Source organism: Gorilla gorilla, chromosome 18 (assembly GCF_029281585.2).
Source record: "Gorilla gorilla gorilla isolate KB3781 chromosome 18, NHGRI_mGorGor1-v2.1_pri, whole genome shotgun sequence".
Taxonomy (NCBI): Eukaryota; Metazoa; Chordata; class Mammalia; order Primates; family Hominidae; genus Gorilla; species Gorilla gorilla.
The window spans coordinates 116,685,970-116,710,771 of record NC_073242.2 but is presented as its reverse complement, the minus strand read 5'-3'; the positions used below and the strand labels follow the sequence as shown (position 1 = coordinate 116,710,771).

Genomic DNA, 24,802 nt, shown 5'->3' with positions numbered 1-24,802 from the left:
CTTCGTCTTAGGGATAAACATTAAAACACGGGTCAATTGTCTTATATTTATTATGTTGTGTGAACAGTTTTAAATAGCTACCTAAAAACCTTTCTGCTTTCATTTTATACGTTGGGGAAAAAAATACCTTGTGAAGGGAGAATACCACACTTCTTGCAAAGGACCCAAATTCCTGTGCTCACCAATTACGCCCCGGGACATGCGCTCGGCCAGATTTTAATATCAGGTTTAAAATGCTCTTCAAAAGACATTTTCTGTTTGAGACATATTAAACAAGCTTTATTTAATAATGCTCAATTTGACTTTTCCAATTTAAATATTTGCTCTGATCAGCAACCATTTGATCCCGGCTTCATTTCAGGCTGAAGAATAATTTCTTCTGGTTGTTTTTCTTCAGTGCTGGGTTGATCCTGGGGCCGAGTGGCTGCTCTCGAGTTCCCTACATTTCTCGAGTCTGTGCTATGAGTGGAAAGAAACAGAGCCATAAAAAGCGTCTCCCAAAGCTGCTGCATAACGTTTACATTGTGCATCCTCACATCTGTCTGGCTGAAGACAAAAGATATCATTTAAAAGACTCCTCCTAACTGGATAATTATACGGAGACATTTTATTTTTTAAAGTAGAGCATCTGAATGCGAAGAAATTCCCAAGGAGGTGTTCTTTTTCTAGATCTATTCTGCTATCTACCCTCTGCTTTTCCCCTATTTGGGGAATTTTATAAGAATTGTATACACCAAATGGGTGGTCATCCATTAGCAGTCAAGGATTTTGAGACAGCAGCACGAAGAGGGAGAGTTATTTTAACATTTGAGTCCAATGTGTTTTACAAGAGGGAATGCCACTGTAGATTCCACTAACCTTAGGAACATTTCAGATAGATCTTTTGGTTCCCGTCATTACTGTTCTGATTTTACTAGCATGGTATTTAAAAAGCAAACCTTGAATTTTGGTTTTATCTTCTCATGCCAACTTCAGAAAATAGCCACCATGAAGCCGGTGGCCCTGGTCCCCCTCTCAAGCTATCATAAAGCCATTCATAATGGCATAAACGCCTGACAACACTCCCTGATACCAGCCCGGGGTAAGTCGGACAGTGGTGAGGGTGGGAGAAACGCTGTCGGTTATCTGAGCACCCTCTCTACAAGGACTGTGATCCCAGCCTGGGAGGAGGGGTCTTTTGCTGTGAAAGGAGCATTTATTAGCGCAGGGCCAGTGCCTGGTTTATGGACCCCAGCTGGGTGGGAGGATGCCACCCCACCCCGCCTGCAGCCTGCGTCCTGGCCTGAAGTGTTTACTGTCAGGGTGATTTACACCATCCAGGTGTTCATTTGGGAAGCATCTCAGCTCAGAGCTGATGCGGCGATTGCAGTGGGTTTGCAGACTGCAGCGTTTTTCTATTCATCAGGGTCCAGGGGCCAAAAAGACAGTTTTTGTAAATGCTGGCCCAAAGCAGGCTCCTGTCCTGTGATTCCACAAAGGAAGGCTGAGTGACCATGTTAGCCAAGCTCCCCGGTGCCCTGTCCGTGTTGGAGAAATGGGCACTTAGTGCAGTTGCCCTGCTCTCTCATGGATCCTCTCATCAGATCAGTTCCTCCCGGCAGTCCCTGCCCTCCGAGCTTTGGTGGCCGTGTGGATGCTAAGCCGGGCTTTCCTTCTGCTCCTTTAGCACCCCGGGGCTTTCAAAAGGGTCTTGCTAAGCAGTTTCTTTTCTTAATGGAATTTGGGGTTCACAGACGAGCCTGGAGTGTTGGCAATTGCTCCATTTCTCCCCAGCCCCACAGATCAGCCTCTGCCGGATGCTTCCATTTTAAGGGAGGCATTTTTCAGGAGCCGCTTTCTCGAGATAACCACTCTATTATTTTTGCTCACATTTCAACGCAGGTGATGGTGTTATTGTTTTGTCACTGGGTTTGCACGGGGAGTCCCTGACACCTATGCCTGGCATAATTTGAATGCCGAATTAAAACATGCCCCTATACGCTAAAAATGGCCTTTTCGTTTGATTAAAAAAAAACAAAACAAAAACATATATTTTAAAATTTGTTTTATCATATCCATCTCACCTCCATTTAAAGGAGTTTGGACATTTATTAACATATCCATTTTTACACTGGTACTAATCTTTTCTCCAGCCGCTTCTGGTACTCTGATGAAAAAGCAAGAAAATGTATTTTTTGCCTCATAGAACTCTCTCTACACACACACACACACACACACACACACACACACACACACACACACACACACACACACACGAGGGTGAGGGGAGGATTCTTGTAGTGAAGTAAAAGATGATTCTTTGTCTATGTTTAATTTTTGCAAATAACTTTTTACTGATCCTGAAAGTAACTTTTTTACTGATCCTGAAAATACTGATGCTGAAATTTTAAGAGCTCATTTCAACTTAGCTGGCTTTCTCTCCCTGACGAAATTCTTCAAGAATAGTTCTTTTGCACCCTTGCAAGATCGGTAAACATAAAGCGTTTGGTCAAACACAGGTGGGTTAAAAAGGGGGAACCATTTGATCCAGTTTTAGGAAATAATATTATTCCTTCTGCTTTGAACTCTATGTTTAAAATAGTCTTTTACGCCAATGATTTGAATACTAACAAATTCACTTAAAAAGCATCCACACTTCCCGTTTGTTGTGCTCTTTTCTCCCTGGACTATAAATATGTAAACCTCCCCAACAGGGTAAAAATGCATTGATTTGCCACACTAAACAGGGAAACGTTTGCACCAGTGACAACTGTTTAAAATTACTGGTCCTGGGATGAGGAAAAAAATGGCAGAAATAAAACAAAATTTTTTATTTCCAAGCATCAAGTTGAAGCCCTTTCAAGCGATCATCGGCTCCCTGGGAAATGCCTTTTCTCTGTTACCTGGCACAGCCGAACATCAAGAAGAAACGTGGAAAACATCACACTGACCCCCCCCAAAAAATGAAAGAAAAGTACTGAAGAGACCAATTCCCACCCTTGCTATAGACGGAATAAGTATGTGCGTTTGTGAACCTTAACTGTTCATCTAAATATGTTGCTTCAACAGAGATCCACTTGTGGATACAGACACACGAAAATACACGAGACCACGCTCTATTTTAAAGAACTGCTGAAGAGTGTTGAATACTCAAACCCACCGCACAGCACCCTCGCAGCTAAGAGCACAATTGAATGAAACCACCGGATTCATTTATTTTAACCTCCACTGGAGCTGTCCCAAAAAAGCAGGTGACTATTGAAAGTGTTTTTCTGTTTTTGTTTTTTTTTAATTCTAAATAACAAGAGGGATAAAAATTAATGTCATTCTATGGGGTCTGAACATTAAAAGGTACGAGAGAGTTAGCCAGGGCCTGCTAAATGGCTAAACGGATTAGTAGCCTTACTTTTCAACATATAAACATCTGAAACCCGTTTCCTGTTTAAGAAAAAAAAAGTCTAGGTGGATGACCTCGGGCACTTTTTTTTTATTAACAAACGTGAATTGTACATCATGGTGGAAAAAAAAAAAATGGTCCGCTCTTGGTGGTCTTTCTACAGTCTGTATATGGGAGACAGAGCAAAAAATACAAAAATAAACGTTACCTTCTCACTTGCAGGGTGGGCAATGCCATTTCTGCAGCCGTCCAGGGCTCTGGCAAATGTTAAGGCTGTCACTGTAGACAGAATCCCCATGGTCTGTCTGTGTGCCTTGATAGAGTCCGAAGAAAAACATTCCTCGCATTCCTGACGGTTGGTCCTATCTCCGGGCCTTGGACGCGGCCCTGCAGGCTCGTGTCACCCCGTCAAACGGCCTAGGCCACGGCTAATCTAAACCCCTGCCCTCCCCAGCCAGCCCTGCGGCAGGGTGAAAACTGGGACCAATTTGCTGCCTAAACCCTGAGGATACAGCAAGTTGATTCTCGACCTTTAAGGACACCAGCTGCAATTTGTTCAGCCGAAAAGAGCTTAGCGGTTCTGGCACATTCTGACAAGATGCATTTTATAGGGTTTGTGCTAAAATTTGATATTGGAAGTTGGGATTCCAATTTTATGCCTCCAGTGATAACAATAGCAGCTGGGACCTTTAAGAAATGTGTGTATGCCTTCTATTGAGGAGTTACATAATAAAAGCTATTTATGTCAAACACCTTATAAGGGAAACATGTAGCCTAAATGTCAATATAACATATAATACTTTTTCATATTTAGATAGGACGAAAACATCTGCTATCAGTGCTGCCTATAATTTTTGGTTTGGAGTATTAGATCTGTGGGGGCTTTCAACATTTCAAGTAAGCATCTCCTTGCCTTAATTTACGAATTCATCGAGGGGCCTTTTTTTCAATATTGTTTCTGTATAAAAAACATATACCGATACATCATGATTTGGTTTTCCAAGTCCTTCTAATGAACGCACACAAAAGAAGGGCACAATTTCATGTTGTTTGATTTGACATTTGTAATTCCCAAGCATGCCATAAAGCCGTTCAGTGGTCCCTTATAAACTGAGGCTGCTTTTGTCTCCTGAAAATGGCTGTGGTTTTGGAGAGGACCTGGCTGACCAGAACCTTGATAATTCTGATGAAGGAAGAGATCAGCCGCTCAAGGAAGAAAACCTTTCCCAGCAAAGAAACAGCAGCACCCAGTTCAAGACAACATCTGCAGCTCGATTTTGGAGGGGCTTAAATTCCCTCCAGCTTCCCTGGTGACACCACAGCAAGCTTTCTGAGAAGGAATCCCACCACCAAAGAGACAATGACTCTTGTTTACACCAGACGCTTAGGAGTGACCACACGTGGGCCTGTGAGGCAGGCTTGGCTGGAAAATCCCGGCTTCCCTCTTAGCTTTTCTGCTCAGACGGCAGAACCTAACTGAGATGGGAAGAGAACCCCAATTAGCAAAGCCAGGGATTCGCCTGCACCCATGCATGTGCCAGTTCCGTCCGTCCCCTTGCTTCAGGTTTCTTTGACGAATTGGACGGTGTGACCACGGGTTAATGAGAAAGCCCAGTGGACGGCGGCACGCACGGTCATCTGGATGTTCTCTGCTCCTGCCCCAGCCCCTGAGCCTCCCACTGTGGACCACAGCCCCCACTGGGGAACACAGAGGTCACGGGGACCAAATGCAAATACCCCTTCTCCTTGGGACCTGTTGGAACCAGGCGACACCAACTTAAACTCGGCAAAACACAAGTTCAATTTCTTTTGTTCTGAAGTCACAACTTGGATGTAACAGCTCCTAAGCCAATATGATCTGAAAAAGAACTCAGTACTGAACTGCCCCCTTCCCACGGTCCGAAAATTGCTTCAGCCTAAACGGAAGGCAATTTCCTTTTCTTTTATAACAAGAGAACCGCTAAGCTTCACTTAGTATTTTCGCCCAGTGTCACCACTAAATACCAGCACTTACAAAAAGATCCCTCGTTGTGTCAAATGCCAGGCTGTCTAAGACGCTGAATTTTAAATATGTTGGCTACATGATTATTGTCAGAGAGAATCATGCTCCAGATAAGGACCAGGAAGTGCATCTAGAGACAGCATGAATATTTAGAATAAAAATGCGCTGCTCCAGAGGTTTCTGCAGAGACTTAGATTTGAAACAATGGCTTTCTGTGTCCTGTGTCCCGTCCACTCAGTGACATTGATGCTGACTGCCATTATCTACATTTCACATCAGAGGAGATGGAAGGAAAGGAAGATTCAGTTTCACAAGGGGAGAACATAACAGATGAGGCTCGAAAGTAAATAATAATAATTGTATGAATAACCACCTTTACGGAGTTATCGCCAGATGCCGGGAGTCTTCTACTCCTGTTATACCATCATACATGGAAAGACTCATTTGACCCCCACAACAACCCAGGAGGAGGGACTATTATTAGCTTCACTTTGTAGATGAGGAAACTGAGGCAGACAGAGGCCAGCCCATCGCTGAAGACCAGGCTGCTGGAGAGTGACAAAGTGTCAGAGTCAGGAGCTCAAGCCAGGCTGTCCACTGGCAGAGCTGGAAAAACAGGAGATAAACATCAGCAGCGAGAGCCCAGGTCACGCTGCCCGGGATCACACCCCAGACTGCCAACTGGGTGAATGAACCTTTCTGAGCCTTAGTTTGCTCTTCTATAAACTGGGGAGAGCAATGGTCCCTACCTCGCGGGTTTTTTATTGGGATTGCATAAAATAGGGCCTGAAAAGTGCTGGACGTGCCCGGCAAACATGAATGCTGTGCATGCGGTCTGGGCTGGCTGCCCACCTGACCAAAGCTCATTCCTCTCACTGACCAGGTCATGACTGCAACGTTTGCTCTAGGAATCCATCTGAGAACTCTGTCCATGTTCTCAAATGCCTGGATGGCGAGGTGGCTGAGGGCAGTATCGTGCGGTCCCCAGCAGCCAGGACTCAGCCCAGCTGACCTGTCCCCAGCCAGCAGAAGATGATCCGCAGATGCCCGCAGGAAGGGGATGCATTGCCAGGTCCACCAGCTCTCCCACAGACAGCTCCAGGCCTCACTGCTGAGTCTGTGTCCTATATACAATGTCATCTGAGGGTGGCACCGAACACCTGGCTGGCTTGCTGGCCACCCACCACCCTTTCAGCCACCCTGGCTGCCCTCTGGTTTCTATCGCGTCTGTTAAAAGGCAGACCCCTCTGGAAGCTTTCCTCCACTCTTTCAAAGTGCCCCCACCCTCACCCTTCAAACATCAAGTTGATGGTTGTACCATGAGCCACAGGAACAATAAACAGCCCTGAAGCCACTCCACTCAAGGCCTCGAGGCCCTCCCGACAGCCGGCCGCCTGCCCTGCCACGGAGGCTGGGCAGCACAGCTGGGGGCTTGAGAGCTGGTTCAAATCCTGTGTCTGCCCTCTGCGAGCTGTGTTTGCTCAGGCAAGTAGCTTGCCCTCTCTGGATCTAGTTTCCCTGTCTGCAAAAGCGTGGGCAGACATGGGCAAAGTGCTGGCTTGCAATTCTCAATAAATTACAGATTATCAGATCGCTATTTAACTCAGGCAACAAAAGGAAAATACTTGATTGTGTGGAGAGCAATAACTCTTAAAAATGGGGTGGCCGCCCCATAATAAGAAAAGCTAGAAAAAAATAAACCACAGACGCAGTGATTTGGCAGGGTGATATACGGAGGAAATTCTGCCATCAGGAAACAGTATTGTCCGGAGGTTTTCTTCCTACTTTCTTCCTTTAATTACTAAATAAAATCTTCAATCACTGAAAAATCACTGTAATATAAACAAACATGCCGTTCCCAGTGGCATTAGGCTATTCTTATATTTAAAGTATCTATACATTCATAATTAAAATATTAACGTTTTGCAAATATAAAAAACTTGAAAAATAGAGTGGCAGGATTGTGGTTGAGTTCTTTTCTGTGATACATCTTTTATTAATGTCTTATGTTTTTTCTTCCTCGACTTTTTCTGTGAATTTCTTTCCATATACACGTAGTTGGAACCTCGATGCAGTTTTACATACGTATTTTAAAGTGCTGAACAATATTCTAACACAAAACCACCTTCCTCCCTATTGTTGGGCATTCACGTTGTTAAACTGATCTCCGTTACAGAAATATTTCCCCTGTAGAGCTTTTTACCATATTTTGGGTTATTTCATTGGGACAGATTCCCAGTAGTGATGAGAGTCGAAGGCTATCCACATCGGATGATCCTTGATAGAGCTCAGTGTCACTTATTAAGGAGCCTCCCCTCGGGGACATAAAGAACCTACACTCAGGCAGCCCCCTATAGGTCAAAGTTCAGTGGAAATGACGCCACGGATGGGTCTTTGCCTCTGACTTGAATCTGCATGAACTTTTACTGGGAAGTGGAGTTCATGAAGATTTTTTTTAATTGTCACAAGTTCTTTGGGGAGAATAGCTTTACGGATAACTGGGATTAGAATTAAGAGAATTGTTTACAGATAATACAGAGAAAACATGTCTGCTAATTAATTAACAACGAACTTTAAAAAAATAAAGGGAAACACACAAATGGCCATATTAATATAAAAACAGCCAGTCCCTGAGCCGCATCATCTCTTAAAACCCCTATGCATTCGCAGTGGAGGGAGCTCGTGGAGCCGAAATCACAGACTGAGGGCTGCGAGGGGCCTTGGAATGCCTCCAGCCCAGCGGCGTGCTCGGAACCCCTGCGGATCTGACTAAAGGGCAGGTTCAGATTCAGCGAGTCTGGATGGGGATGAGGGTCTCATCAGTTACTAGCACCAGGGAGGCCAGAGTCACTGGTCCTGGAACCACACAGGGTAGCCGGGGCTTAGAACAGAAAGGACACGGATTTCGTCTGTTTGTGGTAGTGGCTTCCTGAAGCCTTGTTTGAGAAGGATTTGGAGCAAAAGATCTTAACTTTTACTACACTTTAGAATCACCGAGCGGGGGGTGGGGGGTGGTGTTTAAAAACCTCCTAGGTAGGTTGCACCCCCAGCTAACTCAATCAGAATATGTGGGAGTGGGACCCCGGTACCGGGATTTCTTCAAAGCTCCCATGTGATCCTAATGTGCAGCTGAGGCTGAAAACTGGTGATTTAGATGCTTTGTCGAGCTTGGGCAGGAGGGAGCTGAAGGAGGGACTGGTGATGTCTGCTGGGAGGACGGCGGTGGCAGACACTGTGAATTTGCCGTCACTGATGTGAAGTTTGCAGGGAGTAAGAGACGTACCCGAAGTCTCGACTGTGGTGGAGTTAGGGAGTTAGGGAGTTAGGGAGTCCATCTTCAGACTCTCGCCTTCAGGCTTCTCTTTTTTTTGTTTTTTCTTTTTTCCTTTTCAGACAGAGTCTCACTCTGTCATCCAGACTCTCCACCCAGTGGCGTGATGATCATAGCTCATTGCAGCCTTGAACTCCTGAGCTCAAGCAATCCTCCCACCTCAGCCTCCCAAGTAGCTGGGACCACAGGCATGTCCCACCACACCTGGCTCTTTATTACTGGCCTCAAGCAATACTCCCACCTCAGCTTCCCAAAGTGCTGGGATTACAGGTGTGAGCCACCATGCCCAGCTGGACTCCAGTTACAATTCAAGATTGACATGGACAGGTAGAGGTCCCAATCTTGAGGTCCCTATCATATTGAGGTCCCTATCAATCATATTGTACTGTTTGGCCAATAACAGTTAAGCAGGGGCCTGGCGTTGAAGTTCTGCCTCAGCAGTGGTGAGAGCCAAGGCTGCTGAAGAAGAGACTGAGAGAGGACTAAGTGACACCTTGAATTTATCCCAAAAGACAGAAGCCGGTCTGGGAAGGCTGGAAAATGGGGTGCGTTCAAGTGAGCCCCTCTGTCTGGGATCCTGGAAGGTCACAGGAAGGCTTCAGACCATGGCAGATTGTCCAGAGGACAGAGTTAACTGATACCAGCAGGTCAGGGCATCCACATCAAGAACACGATTTAGGAATCTGGTGTTTTTCCAAATACACTGAGAGTCGAAATTGGAAGTGTGGCCATCTCTGGGATAGTATTCTGAGGTGGGTGCAGGATTTGCAGGGAGGACCCTCTGGGTGTCCACATATGTGACAGTCTTCAAGCTATACATTTAAGGTTTGTGTACTCTGTACCCTATTCCTGTATGTAAGTTGCATTTTAATTGCAACTTATAATTAAGTAAAAATTAAAAGAAAGAAAAAAATTAAAAGCCAAGAAAGATAAATCTACAGTAGTCCCCGCCTATCTGCAGTTTTGCTTTCTGAGGTTTCAGTTACCCTCGGTCAATGGGGGTCTGAAAATAGGTGAGCACAGTACAATAACACATTGAGAGAGAGAGAGAGGGAGAGAGAGAGAGAGAGAGAGAGAGGAATTCAGTCACATAACTTTTATTGCAGTATATTGTTACTGTTCTATTTTATTATTATTCATTGTTCTTACTCTCGTATTGTGCCTCAGTTATAAATTAAACTTTATCATGGGTACGTACAGGAAAACCCTAGTATACACAGGGTTCCATACTATCCACAGTTGCAACCATCCACTGGGGGTCTTGAACATCTCCCTCGAGGACAAAGGGGGACTACTGTATCTTACAAAGAAGATGACTGAAAAGGCATCAAAACAGAAAACAATTAAAAGAAGGAGTAAGTAACAGAAGATGAACCAATAAAGCAAATCAACACATGAAATATGATGACTGCAAAATGCAATTATGATCCTCTGCTCTTTGCTGGCTTTTCTTATATTTTTGGAGGTTTAGTATTGCATTTCCGTTGAATTTCTCAGAGCATGGGGGCACACTACTATCTTTTCAGTGCTTGTCTGAATCTGCTATGGGGTGGATTAAGTGCTGAAGTGGATCAGGTGACACTTAAAAGCCTGCAGGGAATATTCGCTCTAAGGAGGGAAGATCTTGGAGGTTTTAAGCAAAAAGAATCCTTGAAGTAGCCCCAGATGGATTATGCCAAGCCCCTAAATAAGGCTTACAAAGATGTGATTAAAAATAAAATCTGTCCTGACTGTAAAGTAGAAATTACATGGAAACTTTTCCTCCTCTCTTTGATGTATCAAATATCAAGTCTACTTCTCAAAAATGAAAAAAAAATATTTTCATGTGGAAGAGGGAACATGGGGTGGGGGTGGAGGGACTGTTTTTCCAGATTAGCTACACAGAGGCTGCAGTTGGAAGAGCCACACAGGTGATAACAGGAAGTCTGAACAGGGAATTGGTTTCGCTGAATGTGTCTGTCATCAAAAGAGACTCAGAGTCAAGGAGGGGATGTCAGATATAGGGAGGTAAGTCCCTGGGATCCTCCCTAGAGGAGCAGGTGCAGCCACTGCAGCCCCGGGCAGCCTGGAGAACTGACGGCCAAGGGCTCTGTGATCCTCAGAGAAGGACAGCAAGGGAAATCCACGTGATCGCAGGCACACCCCAAAAGTGTCTCCTGTCTCTGCCTGTCTCACTGAAATGTTTCACCACAAAATGTGATCCCTAAAAATGCACCTTCCCCCAAGAGGAATGGAAATGCTAGAACAGAAATTAACATCAAGGTATAAACGGCTGCAAAACCAGGATGGATGAGGAGTTTGGGGACCTGAACGCAGGGTGGGGAGGGCCCTCTAAAGCAGGAAGTGTGGGCTCAGGCCAATTCCTTGCCCTCTTCAGATGTGCAAACCGTAAAATAGCAGCATGAGCTCTAGGCCATGTCGGCCTTCACTGTTATGGAAGATGTCAACGAGTTCAGGCTTCATTATAATCCATGCATCTTTACAACTCATGCATCTTTATAATCCATGCATCTTTATAACTCATGCATCTTTATAATCCATGCATCTTTACAACCCATGCATCTTTATAATCCATGCATCTTTATAACCCATGCATCTTTATAATCCATGCATCTTTATAATTTTGGAGCCCCTTCTAGCTGGGTGCTGCGGGAGCTCCCAAGTAGGAGAAACAAATGGTTAACACAAAGCCTGTGCAGGTCCACCAGTGAGCCCAGACCTGAAGGGGATTCTGAAAATGGGAGGCAGCCCCTTCTGGACAGTCCTTACTCTCAGGTAACCCAGGACTGTGCATAAATGAAGAGCAGCCTGGAATCAGAATCACTGTAATCAACTGTAACCAGAAATTACCTGACAAACCCCTTTTCTCTCCCCATCATCTGCCAGCTAAATGGGTGTGTGTATTCCAGTGATGCACCCTAGCACTGGGGAAATAACTAGAGGACAGGTTCAGGGATCCGCCGGGCCCACGTTAGGAGAGACCTAAGCTAGAACTCCACAGATCAGTTGGCTTCCATAAGCACCTGGTCATATTGGTAAACCCAGTGACTTTTTAGGTCTCCTAGAATTAGTATCAGTTCAGAGCCAGTGTCTAGGAACCTCCCAAAGCTCTGATTATTTCTTTTCCCTCAAAGCCATTACCCTGGTCAATGGCCATTTTTTCCCCATCCGCCCTCCCTGACTCTGAGCCATTCTTGCAGGGCAGCCTGAGTGCTCTTTCATCAGCAAGCACAAATATGTCATCTTCTTGCTTATTAAATCCTTTCTAGAGTGTCTGTATGGTTTGTTGCTCCAACCTGGACACTTTTGAGAGTCAAGGGGGATGTTGCCAATAATCACAGTGGAACAACAGTCACAAACTTGGGACGTGCAACAGGCAAACTGGGATGTGTGGTACCCGTGTTTTACAGGGCTGTGAATGCTGGGTCCTGGCTCCCACGCCAGCCTTCTCCCATCTGTGGAGCCCAGCCAAGCAGATCTACCCTCAATCCACCTGCCTCTGAGACACTGCACATGCAGGTTCCTTTCCATCGGTCTCCCCTCATTATCTGGATGCCTCTGATTCATCCCCTGGATGCATGCAGAGGCCGAACCCCAGAGTCTCGAGGGTTGCTGTGTTGTGAAATCCCCTTCCCATGGCCCTCACCATACCTGGCCTGCCATCTCTGCCAGGCGGTGAGGACAGGGCTCCCCAATGCCTCACCACCATGGACCTTCAGCATTGGCAGTGGCTGGTACATAACAAACAGCCATAAATGTCTGTTGAATGAATAACTGGACTTCCTTACATGCCTCCTGCAGAAAGGAAGAAGTGAGGAGCTACAAAACTGCTGAGAATTTCTGCAAGTTTCAGCAAACACAGTTTAAGCAGCTTCCTGGTGCTAGCGTGCTCTGATTTTGAAAGACGGCCATCCAGTGGAGAAAGATGAAGAGTCTGGAACAACGTGCACTGCTAGACTGTCTTCCCAGCTGCAAGTGAAACCAGGGATTTTCCTATCCACTGTTCCGTGAGTGGCTACTGAGAGGGAACATCATTCTGGGGAACACGGGTCTCTGTGGACACAGCACAAAAATGGGAGTGGGCAGAGGTATCTTAGAGGAATAGAAGGACTGCCTTGGTGAACCCACCAGGTGCCTTTTTGCCAGAATGATCAAAACAGTGTCCCTCTGCAGGCAGACTGGGCTCTCCATTGGGGTGAATAACTTCGGAGCTGCCCCCACTCCCCGCCCTGGCCAGGCTGCCCTGCGTAGTCAGCAAACCACACAACTGTTCCTGCAGCCCTGGAGCGTGGGAGCAGAAAGGGTCTAGACCAACGGAATGCCTCCCTCTCCCCTTTCCTCCCCTAAACCCCAGTGTTGGCCTTTGTGGAACCAAATCATAGTGGAACTTTCCAGAAAGCCTGCAATAACGACGCTATTTCTTTGAGGCTGTGGTAGGTGGCTTCTCTTTGCTGCCCTATGTCATACCGATGTTATTTCCTTTTATTATAAATAGGCATTTCGCTCAAAGGGGTGCAGCCTAATACCCCCTGGCTGCTTTGTACTTTAATCAGGGCTTTCCTGCCGAAATGTTTATCTTCCAGCAAAGAGGTGCTAATTTTATCTTGCAAAAGTGGATATCTGCTTACGTCCCCTTCTACCTTCAAGAAAGATAACCAAAAGCATATTATGTCATCTAAATACAGCATCCTCTGAGATCAAAAGGCGTAATGTACACATCTGCCAGAGTTGATGGAGCGGCCATTGGCGTGCTCTTCCGCCCGGCTCGCGTGTGCTCCATTGATAGACAAACTTGGCCGTTTCTATGAAAGAAACTCCCAGGCACTCTGTTTGTGCCAGTTGATTTCGATGATATTGGGAGGTTTTGAAATGAGAATCCAAAATAGATATGCCCTTCCCACCCCTCTGTGTAAGCCCGCACCACAGGAAATGGCACAGGTTCAAATGTTCGTATTGGAAGCAACGTGGGACTAGATAAGAAGTATGTTCCTGATGGACGTCTTCATGTTTAAAATCTAGTCAAAATGATGCATAGTCAGAGGCCACCTGAGTGTGTCTTCCTTGGACTCGAGTCCTACTTCTAGTTCAGTGTTTTGAACCACATTCTGTTACAAGAATACGCATGTCAACACAGTACCCACACATGTACACACACCCATTTGAAGTAAATGCTCAAAAAACTAGATGTGATCTGATGTGCATTACATGCTGAAACATTTTGTCCCAGTCTGGTCCAGCTTAACCCCTTGTCCTTCCCTACTCAAAGTGTGGTCCCTGGACCAGTGGCTTCAGAGTCATCTGAGTTGGAAATGCAGAATCCAGGGCCCCACTGCAGACCTGCACGGTGTCAACCTGCATTTTAACAAGCTCCCCTGGCAGCATGATGATGCATATTACCGTTTGAGAGTGCTGGTCTATTTCATTTTTCTAAGTGTATTTACTTTTCATAATTTGGCTGCAGCTGGCAAAATCGATGTCCCCACTCAGCAGTGCTTCATGACCCAGGATTGGACAAACCTACCGCAGAACACTAGAACCAGGATTCCGAGGGCTCTGGGGTGGCTGCCTTGAGAAAAGAAAGCAGCATTTGCCTACAATGCTGCCCTTCGAAGGCAGTTTTCCCTTAGGCACTCTCTCAGACTTTGAACAAGGAAGGTGACATCCCGGACACTTGTTCCCCCTTCCCTAGCCCGCTGCTTCCTCCTCTGCCTTCTCTTCAGAAATTCCTCCAATGCTCCTCTCCTCGGCCTCTTAGGTCCCCAATATGCTCAGAAAAATGAAGACTTCCTATTTAGTGTCATCTCTGTAAGCTTTGTCACAAATTGAGATTTAAGCTTCCAAGCTTGGTGGGGTATACAAAGACTCCTAGAGATCAGGATGGTGGGGGGTGGGGCGGGTGCTGGCCTGGCGATGTGGCTCCCTTACCTGTCACCTTGGTGAGGGTCTTCTCTCACCCTGGGTGAATGCATCACCAAGGGGCCTTGGATTCTGGAGGGTCTGGCACGAGGCCACTCCTGGGAGACAGAGTATTAAGGAGCGTGAGAGGGACATATCAGATGTTAGGTGAAAAGGCCAACTCTTCCCTCCTCGAATTAGAGTTGAGAATAAAATAAAAATGCCTAAAACATCTTCAGGCACCCTCACACGAAGGCCGATTAGCTCCCTCAGCTCAGGATGGATTTACAAGGATAAAATAAAATTATAAATGGACATAGCTTTGAAAACTGAAAAGCATATTGAACTTGCCTGGACTTAACAGCAGGAAGACTGCTTTGCCTTATAGAGTAGATAAATATGCTGTAAAACTCATTATCACTCATGTGCTGATTTTTAACTTTTTTTAAATTTCAAAAGTAATCTCTATCTCGAAAAATAGACAAAAGCACAGAGAAATGATGAAAACCACCTATAAGCTCTACACCAAGAGAAAACTGCTGGCCAATTTGCTATATATCCCTCAAGACAGTGTTCTACGAATCCACACACATACAAATGTGTATCCATACAATATTTACCACCTTGTGTTCTTACACATAAATGGCATAATATTGAACACATTATTCAGAAGCTTACTTTTTCTCCCAGCAATATGTCTTAGAGACCTTTCCATGTCTACAGTACTTCACAACCTCGTTTTTTAAACCAATGCACAATACTCAGTGTAGAAACATCATCGTTTGTTTTACCGTTTTTATACTGATAGTCATTTCGGTACTTCCAATTGTCACAAATTGGCATTTAAGCACCCAAGCTCGGTGGGGTTTGCAAAGATGCCTAGAGATCCAAATGAGCTGCAGGGAGTGGTCACATGTTCATGCATTACACATGATACTATCATAAAAATGTTTCCAGTGAATATCTCAGACCTGCCTCTTTGTTCACATGTGGGTATTTATTTTCCAAAATGGATACCAAAATTGATGTCTGTGGTGAAGACTTCAGGAGTTTTCAACTAGAATAGGTATTGTCTAATTGATTCCAAAAACAACATACCAATTTATGGGCCACCAATAGAGTCACCCTGCTCTCCATCCTATCCCCAATGCTGGCTATGATCAATTCTTTCATTATTACCGATAAAAGAAAAACAATATCTTGGGGTTGTTTTGTTTGTTTGTTTGTTTGTTTGTTCTAAAGACTGGGTCTTGCTCTGCCTCAGAGACTGGAGTACAGGAGTGCCATCATAGCTCACTGAAGCCTCAAAATCCTGGGCTCAAGGGATCCTCTCACCTCAGCCTCCCAAGTAGCTGGAACTACAGGTGTGCAGCACCATGCCAATTTTTTTTTTTTTGGGGGGGGGGGGGTAGAGACGGAGGTCTCACTTTGTTGTCCAGGCTGGTCTCTAACTCCTGGCTTCAAGCAACTCTCCTGCCTCAGCCATCCTCCTGCCTCAGCCTCCCAAAGCTTATCCTTTGATCATTTTTCTATTTATACATCTATGTGTGAGTCTATCATTTTATGCCTGATTTTTAAGAGGGCTCTATCTTGGATATTATTCATTTCCCTGTTTCATATTTTGCAAGTTTTTTTTCCCAGTTGGTTACCTGAATTTTCACTTTTTTATGGTGTTATCATATTATTTTCTACACAGTTCAATTTGTCATTTATTTCCTTTTTTACTTTTGCATTTATGTTGTAAGGAAAGTTTTTCTATCTTCAAAGTTGCAAACATGTTCTTCTACATTTATTCCTAACATTTTTAGACTTCAGTTTTTTACTTTCATGCTTTTTCCAGTTGTCCCAACACTACTGAATGCTAGATACTCTTCATGATGTATTGGAGTGCCTTCTTCACTGTGTAATAAATCCCTCAAAAAGCACCTGCTGATGGACTCTGGTCTATTTCATTGGTCTATTTCCAGATATTTGGGGATTTTTTTTCATATACCTTAATGTTGATAGTTTCTAGTTTAATTTCACTGTGGTCAGATTTAAATTTAAATTTAAGTTTAAATGTGGTCAAGTTTACATTTAAATTTTAAATTTAAAAAAAAATTTTAAAAATTATTTTTAATTTATTGAGGCTTATTTTCTGACCTAGAACAGGGGCAGAGAAGGTTTTTCTGGAAAGGGCCAGAGAGCAAATATTTTAGGCTTCACCAGCCACAGAGTGTCACTGCTGCATGTTCTTCTTTCTTTAGTTTTGTTGTATTTTGTGCAACCCTTTAAAAATACAGAAATCACTTTTAGGTCATGGTCTGTACAATAAAAAACAGGCCATGGGCCACAGTGGCCTAGAACATGGTCTACCTTGCTCAGCACGCCATGTGCACATTCTTTTCATGTGCACATGGGCAGCGTGTTCTGTAACTGTCAGTTAAATCAGGCTGGTTTATAGTGTTGTTCAAGTTTTCTGTATGTCATGATCATTTTTGTCTATTTGTTTCATCAATTATTAGGATAGGAGTATTGGAATCTCCAACTGTAGTTATGGATTTTACTCTTTCTCCTGTTAGCTCTATCAGTTTTTGTTTCATGCATTTTGAAGCCGAAACACTTTGTTACATGACCTCATGAATAATGATTGCCATCCAATCAGATTGTTGAATGAGTGACAGAAATGCCATGAATGTCCATGTTGTCAGCAATCCTCGCAATAACATTTTCAGATGCTCGGTCGTGGAAACAGCCCTTCCCTAGTCTGCAGTTCTTCCAGAAACCAATGGTGAGGTCACTTTGATCAGGGTTGTAAGAACCGGCCCTTGGTTTTCCCATGCGTAAAATGGCCATGATAAGACCCCACCGTATGTGGGAAGGATTAAATGGGACAATATATACGTGTAAGACTTAGAGTGGCCACTGTCAGAGGGCGTGTTCTCAGTGCACTTCGCTGTTGGTGTTGGTGTTAGGATCCGTAATCGCATTATTTCCTACCGGGGTAGAGGAAAATAAGAGAGGGCTTTTGCCAGGCACATGGCCATGGTTCAGCAGGAAGGAGAGGGGCTGACTGGGGGCCTCCACATAACAAGATGAGAAGCAGACCAGGACATGTGGGCAGGCTTCCACGACACGACATGGGCTATATTCTGACTTCCACAAACTGTCGAGATCACATCCGTCCCACTCGCCCTGCCAGCCTCAATAGCTAAAGCCCACTCACCCAACAATAGCTTCTATATTCTCCAAGAATTTAAACCCTAGGCTTCAATGAGAATGCTAATAATTATGAGAACCACAGTACAAACTGAGTGGGAGGCACAGGGATGCTGGAGTCAGACGTGGGCACAGGCTGTGACCTAAACACTTGTCAGGTATTACTGGTTATGCTTGACGGAACAGTACCGCGTAACAACCAGCACAACACCATGGGAACAGAAGAACAATATGTGCAGAGGGTGCATGTGCCCAGGGTGAGCTCGAGTCTGCTGGGCAGCTCCACTGCTCTTGGCCTCACTGACCTGGGTGGCCGTCTCTCACTGCAGCCTTAGCCTGGCACGTGCTCATGGCCTGGCAAAGAAACCGTGAGCCCCGCCCCCTGTGGTTGCTGACATCCCATTGGCCAAGTGAGCCACGTGGCTGAGGCCACATGAAGGGGCGGAGCCTGTCATCCCACCCACGTGGGCTTCCTCAGTTCAGCAACAGCAGGCTGAGAGTTGGGGAGTTGGAACCAAGGGCACAGTTCACCCTACACCTGTGTACATGGACAATGGCTTCACCTCCGTGGTTCAGCCTGTTGACTGCCATGGGAAAGCAGCTCTGCATCTCAGGCAGGGAGGAGTTCTGGTTAGGCAGTACTGCAGCATCAGCAGGTGCTCTGGTGCCCACCCCAGGGACATATTCAGCAAGGCGCACACCCCATTAAGTGCCTGATGCTCACCCCAGTGCAGGTGCCTGGGAAATAGGTGGCTCTTTGTCCCACCAGGCCCAACTCTGCCCATGCTGCATTTCTCTAGAGGAGACACCAGTCTCCATGTTCTGTGCATGGGGGTGTTTCTGGTATGTGTGTGAATGTGTGTGTGGTGTGTGTATATATATGTGTGTGTGTGTGTATATATATATATATACACGTGTGATGTATGTGACGTGTATATATATATGTGCATGTGTGTGATTATATATATGCGTGTGTGGTGTGTGTGGTGCATGTGAACGTGTGATGTGTGTGTATACATATGCATGTGGTGTGGGTGTGTGTGTGGATGTGTATGTGATGTGTGGATGTGTGTATGTGATGTGTATACATCTGGGTGTGCATGTGTGTGATGTGTACACATATGCATGTGGTATGTGTGTGTGGTTTGAATGTGTCATGTGTGTACCTGTGTGCAAAGTGTATATATATGCATGTGGTGTGTGAGTGTTGGTGCATCATGTAGGTGTGTGTGTGACATGTACACATGCATGTGGTGTGTGAGTGCATGGTGCATGTGGATGTGTGTGTAATGTGTGCGTGATGTGTATATAAATGCATGTGGGGTGTGAGTGCATGGTGCGTGTGGATGTGTGTGTAATGTGTGTGTGATGTGTATATAAATGCATGTGGGGTGTGAGTGTGGTGCGTGTGGATGTGTGTGTAATGTGTGTGTGATGTGTATATAAATGCATGTGGGGTGTGAGTGCATGGTGCGTGTGGATGTGTGTGTGTGTGTGATGTGTATATAAATGCATGTGGGGTGTGAGTGTGGTGCGTGTGGATGTGTGTGTAATGTGTGTGATGTGTATATATATGAATGTGACTGTATTGTGATGTGTATATACATGCATGTGGGTGTGTGTGGTGCATGTGGTGTGAGTGTGATGTGTATGCATATGTGTGTGGTGTGTGTGCATGCGGTGTGAATGTGTGTGCTTGGCAAACCGAACGCCAACGTAGAGTGAATGGTACTAGCCCAGGGAAAACAGCTTAAGCTTCCTAATCAGAAACTGCTAACTCACCTCTCTCAGGGACTTTCCAGTAAACGAATCCAGTCTGTCCTTGTCCGGCTTGGGGAGCATCTTATAAAAGCCTCCCCTGCGTCCCTCGGTGGAGCCCTGAGCAGCCTGCGATCTGGAGCTGCCTGATCCGTGAATCGCTGTTTGCTCAATTACACTCGTTAGAATGTTGATGTGCCCAAGTTTATCTTTCAGTAGGTGTGTGGGTGTGAATGTGTGTATGCAGGGGGTGGTGTGTGTGGTGTGTGTCTGTGTGTCTGTGGTGTCGGTGTGAATGTGTGTATGTGTGTCGGGAATGAATGTACATATATGTGTGTGCAGGTTGTGAATATGTGTGTGGGGTGGCTGCAAATGTGTGTGTGTTTGTGGTGTGACGGTGAATACGTGTGTGTAACCAGAAGAGTTCCCGAATCTTGCCTTGGTGAAGCCCAGAGTGAGCCTGAGGCTGAAGCAAACCCTGATTGCATGATGCAGACAATTTCCCAATAAAAAACCAATTCGAAGCTCTTGCCTAACACCCAACTGTGATACGGGAGTTGTCCCTGGAAAGATCTCAACTCTCTCTACACCTTCCGCAAGATGAAAATACTGCCCCCTTTTAAGCAGTAGAAGCAGACATTTGCATTAGCCAGAGATAACATGTACACCCTTTTCTGCCATTGGACAGATTTTTTAAAAATCAATCTTATTGAGGTAAAATTGATTTACGATGAAATGTGCTCATTTTAAATTTTGAAAAATATACGTGTCATGTGACCATAACTCCAACAAAGATGTCTTTTACTTAGTTCATTTATATCACCATGAAAATTCCTTTATGCCCCTTCCCAATGACTCTTCCTCTCCAGGCAACCACAGATCAATTTCTATAGCTACAGATTAGCTCAACCTGTCCTAGAACGTCATAGAAATTGAATCACGCAGCATGTACCCTATTGCATCTGACTTCCTTCACAAATAATAATGTTTTAAACTTCATAGACAGTGTTTCATATATCAGGAATGTGCTCCTTTTTATTGTTGAGTAGTGTCCCATGGTATAGATCTACCGCAATTTGCATATCGATTAACCTGTTGGTGGGCCTTTGGGTCGTATCCAGCTTTTGGCTACTGTAAATGAAACTGCTCTGACCATTTGCATATACATCTTTTTGTGAAGAAATGTTTTAATTTATCTCGGGAAAAATACCTAAGAGCAAAATTGCTAGGTCATTAAGTAATTGTACATTTAACTTTATAAGAAATTGCTAAACTGCTATTCAAAGGGGCCGTGCCATTTTACACTCCCACAGACCCTGTATGAGGGTTGCAGTTGCTCTTCATCCTCTCCAACACTTGGTAGTTTTAGTTTTTTAAATTTTAGCCATCTGGCAGGTGCATAGTGTTACTATACTATCATTTTAATGTGCATTTCCTGATGACTAGTGATGTCAAGCATTTTTTTTTTTTTGAGACAGGGTCTCACTCTGTCACCCAGTCTGAGGTGCAATGGTGCGATCTTAGCATACTGAAACCCCCACCTCCTGGGTTCAAGCGATTCTCCTGCCTCAGCCTCCTGAGTATCTGGGATTACAGGCACCCACCACCATGCCTGGCTAATTTTTTTATTTTTAGGAGAGACATGGTTTCACCATGTTGACCAGGCTGGTCTCAAACTCCTGATCTCAAGTGATCCACCTGCCTCAGCCTCCCTAAGTGCTGGGATTACAGGTGATGTTGAACATCTATTGTATGCCTAATAGACATTGATGTATCTTCTTTGTGAAGGGTCTGTCCAGAAGTATTGACCATTTGTAAAGTTGGATTGGTTATCTTCCTAATATTGAGTTCTAACAGTTCTTCCTGTATTTTGGATACAATCCTCTCTCCGGACATACTCCTTGCAGCCTGAGACGCTTGCTTTTTAACTTTTAGTAGTATTTTTAAAGTTGTTTTTTTTTTTTTGTTTTGTTTTGATGGAGTCTCACTCTGTCACCAGGCTGGAGTGCAGTGGTGCTATCTCAGCTCACTGCAAACTCTGCCTCCCAGGTTCAAGTGATTCTCCTGCCTCAGCCTCCCAAGTAGCTGGAACTACAGGTGCCCACCACCACTCCCGGCTAATTTTGTATTTTTAGTAGAAATGGAGTTTCACCATGTTGGCCAGGATGGTCTCGATCTCTTGACCTCGTGAACCGCCCACCTCGGCCTCCCAAAGTGCTGGGATTACAGGCATGAGCCACTGCACTCAGCCTTTTTAAAGCTTTTAATAATATTTTTAAAGAGAAAAGTTTTAAATTTTGATAAATATCAATTCATCAAAATTTTTTCTGTTCGGTGCTCTGTTAGGTCTAAGAAATCTTTGCCTGCCCCGAATTTGTGGAAATACATTCCTTATGTTTTTCTTCTAGAAATTTCAGTTTTAGTTCTTACATTTAGCTCTTTGATAAATTTTAAATTAATTTATGTACATGGTGTGAGGTAGGGGTAAGATATCATTTTTTTTCTATATGACTATTCAGTTGCTCTTAACCAAGTTGAGAAAGTTTCCTTCTAGTTCCTAATGACCAAGTATTGTATTTTGTCAAATGCTTTTTCTGTGCCACATCACACATTAAAATATTGACAAACATGAACTGTGTGAATAGTCACCAGGACTACATTGTTGGGAATGGAAACAGGTCTCATTCCTTTTGATGGGTTTACTGCCTTGACAGCTGGAGGTTTGCCATAGACAGTGTCAGTTGGTGGCCCAGTAGCCATTTGCAAATCCTTCTTCCTTGCCTCCCAGATAACCACTTTCCCAACCTCTCTTGCAGCCAGTGGTGAGCATGTGACCCAGTTTGAGCCAATGATCCATAAGGGAAAGCATACTATAGGTCTCCTAAAAGAGAGTTTTTCTTCCTAGTAAAAGGACAGAGGTCACTTTTGTATCTACCTCCCTTTAGAGGTAGTCATAGGAGGATGTGATGCCTAAAGAAACACCTGTCACATTGCAACTACGCTGGAATGATCAGGAGAACTGCAGACATGCTTCCCAGGATCCTGACATCACTTGGAATTAATTCTATCATGGGATGCTGAACTTCAGACTTTTCATTGTGAAAAATAATAAGTTGTCTTTATTACGTGTGCTGCATTAGTTAGTATTTTATTATTTATAAATCATACAGTCTTCTCCTCTACCCACCCTCACCCCCCAAAATCCTAGTCCAGTATGGAATGGACCTTCTCTCGAGCAAAAAAGCTAAGTATTTTCATCACCAATCCTTTTCAAACATGAAAATGAGACAGACTGATTCCATAAGCCACAAAGTCATGGGATGGGACCTAAGGAATAAAGTGGAAAGCATGGGGATTACAAGCCTGGGTTCTCACGCTGCCTGCCTCCCCAGCATCTCTAGGCTTTCTTCATTTTCTCAAGGTTTCATGCGCCTTTCTATAGTCTTCTGTCAGCCTGAAACACTCCCCTTTACCTAGACTCTTTTCTTTGTCTGGCTTGTCCTACTCATCCTTCAGATCTCAGTTTAAAGCTCACCTCCTCAGGGGTGACCCCCCCAGACCCTCCAGATTCTCTCTTACCATTCCGAATTTTTTCTCATAGCAGTAATCTCAACTGAAATTAGGTGTGTGATTTGCTGTAATAATCTCCTCCACTGGAACATAAGTCTCTGAGGATGGGGATCAGACCTTTTTGTTGTAGCCCCATGCTCAGCACATACTGCAGTGCCTGGAACATCAGAGATGTTATGCACATATCTGGGATGGATGGGTGGATGGGTGGGTGGGTGGATGGGTGGATGGGTGGATGGATGGGTGGGTGGGTGGATGGATGGATGTGTGGATGGGTGGGTGGGTGGATGGATGGATGGGTGGATGGATGGATGGATGGATGGATGGATGGATGGATGGATGGATGGATGGGTGGATGGATGGATGGGTGGATGGATGGACGGATGGACGGATGGACGGATGGATAGGTGGATGGGTGGATGGAGGCTTGAATAGGTAGATGGATGGGTGGATAGGTGGATGGATGTGTAGGTAGATGGATGGATGGGTGAAAGATTTCAATGGCACTGTCACCAACTTGCTGCATACTTAGGCAATTTATTTCCACTTTCTGGGCTGTAGTTTTCTCATCTGTCATATGTTAGTTTGAACTAGGTGGAATGTAAGAGTCCTTCCATTGCCAACTGTTTATCAAACGGAACCCAGATGTTTGAATGTAGTTTTGCTTTTAAAATTGGCCCTTCCCCCATGTATCCATTTATTTCCCTCCACTGCCGATGACCCTGCAGTTGTCCCAGAAACTCATTCCATAAAAGCATCCCATGGAGGACAGCTGGAGCCGGTCGCCTTGACTACTCCAAGACGCAGGGTGCAGTGGTTTCCAGACTTGGGATAGTTTTAGCATCTGCTGATTTCCCCACAATGCCAAGTCCCTAGTCCCTTCTCCCACATTAAGAAGGCAGAATTTGTGGTGGGTTGTCAGTAATCATCAGAGGAGGCTGCATCTTTATTAGCCTGATTTCCAACACATCTGTTCATCATCAAGCAGATGGCAGATAAGAAGCAAAGTCCTTTTTTCAGATTAAAGATTGCAATGAGCGCAATTGCCTGCAATGCCCATAATGTGGCTTTTACATCTGCATAGTGGGTGCTGCAGTGGCTTAATCCTGAACATCTGTCTTCATATGGAAACCAGTCCTAGAAACTCACAGCATACACACTTCTGTATGAAATCCTCTTATCATAATTCATAGTGGAAACATAGGCTAAGACAAGTTCCGTCACTTTTTTTTATACTTTAAGTTCTAGGGTACATGTGCACAACGTGCAGGTTTGTTACATATGTATACATGTGCCATGTTGGTGTGCTGCACCCATTAACTCGTCATTTACATTAGGTATATCTCCTAATGTTATCCCTCCCCCCTCCCCCATCCCACAACAGGCCCCAGTGTGTGATGTTCCCCTTCCTGTGTCTAAGTGTTCTCATTGTTCAATTCCCACCTATGAGTGAGAATATGAGGTGTTTGGTGTTTTGTCCTTGCGATAGTCTGCTGAGAATGATGCTTTCCAGCTTCATCCATGTCCCTACAAAGGACATGAACTCATCCTTTTTTATGGCTGCATAGTATTCCATGGTGTATATGTGCCACATTTTCTTAATCCAGTCTATCATTGATGGACATTTGGGTTGGTTCCAAGTCTTTGCTATTGTGAATAGTGCCGCAATAAA

The 24,802-nt window shown here is 44.7% G+C and overlaps 1 long non-coding RNA gene across 1 annotated transcript; it reads right to left on the bottom strand.

Moving 5' to 3' along the window:
- Window positions 1-250: 250 nt before the first annotated feature.
- On the bottom strand, window positions 251-3,816 carry LOC101154073 (uncharacterized). Its single transcript, XR_176572.5, has 2 exons — window positions 3,585-3,816; window positions 251-459 (listed from the first exon to the last, which is right to left on the bottom strand). It is a non-coding gene; the product is annotated as an uncharacterized lncRNA (long non-coding RNA).
- Window positions 3,817-24,802: the final 20,986 nt, after the last annotated feature.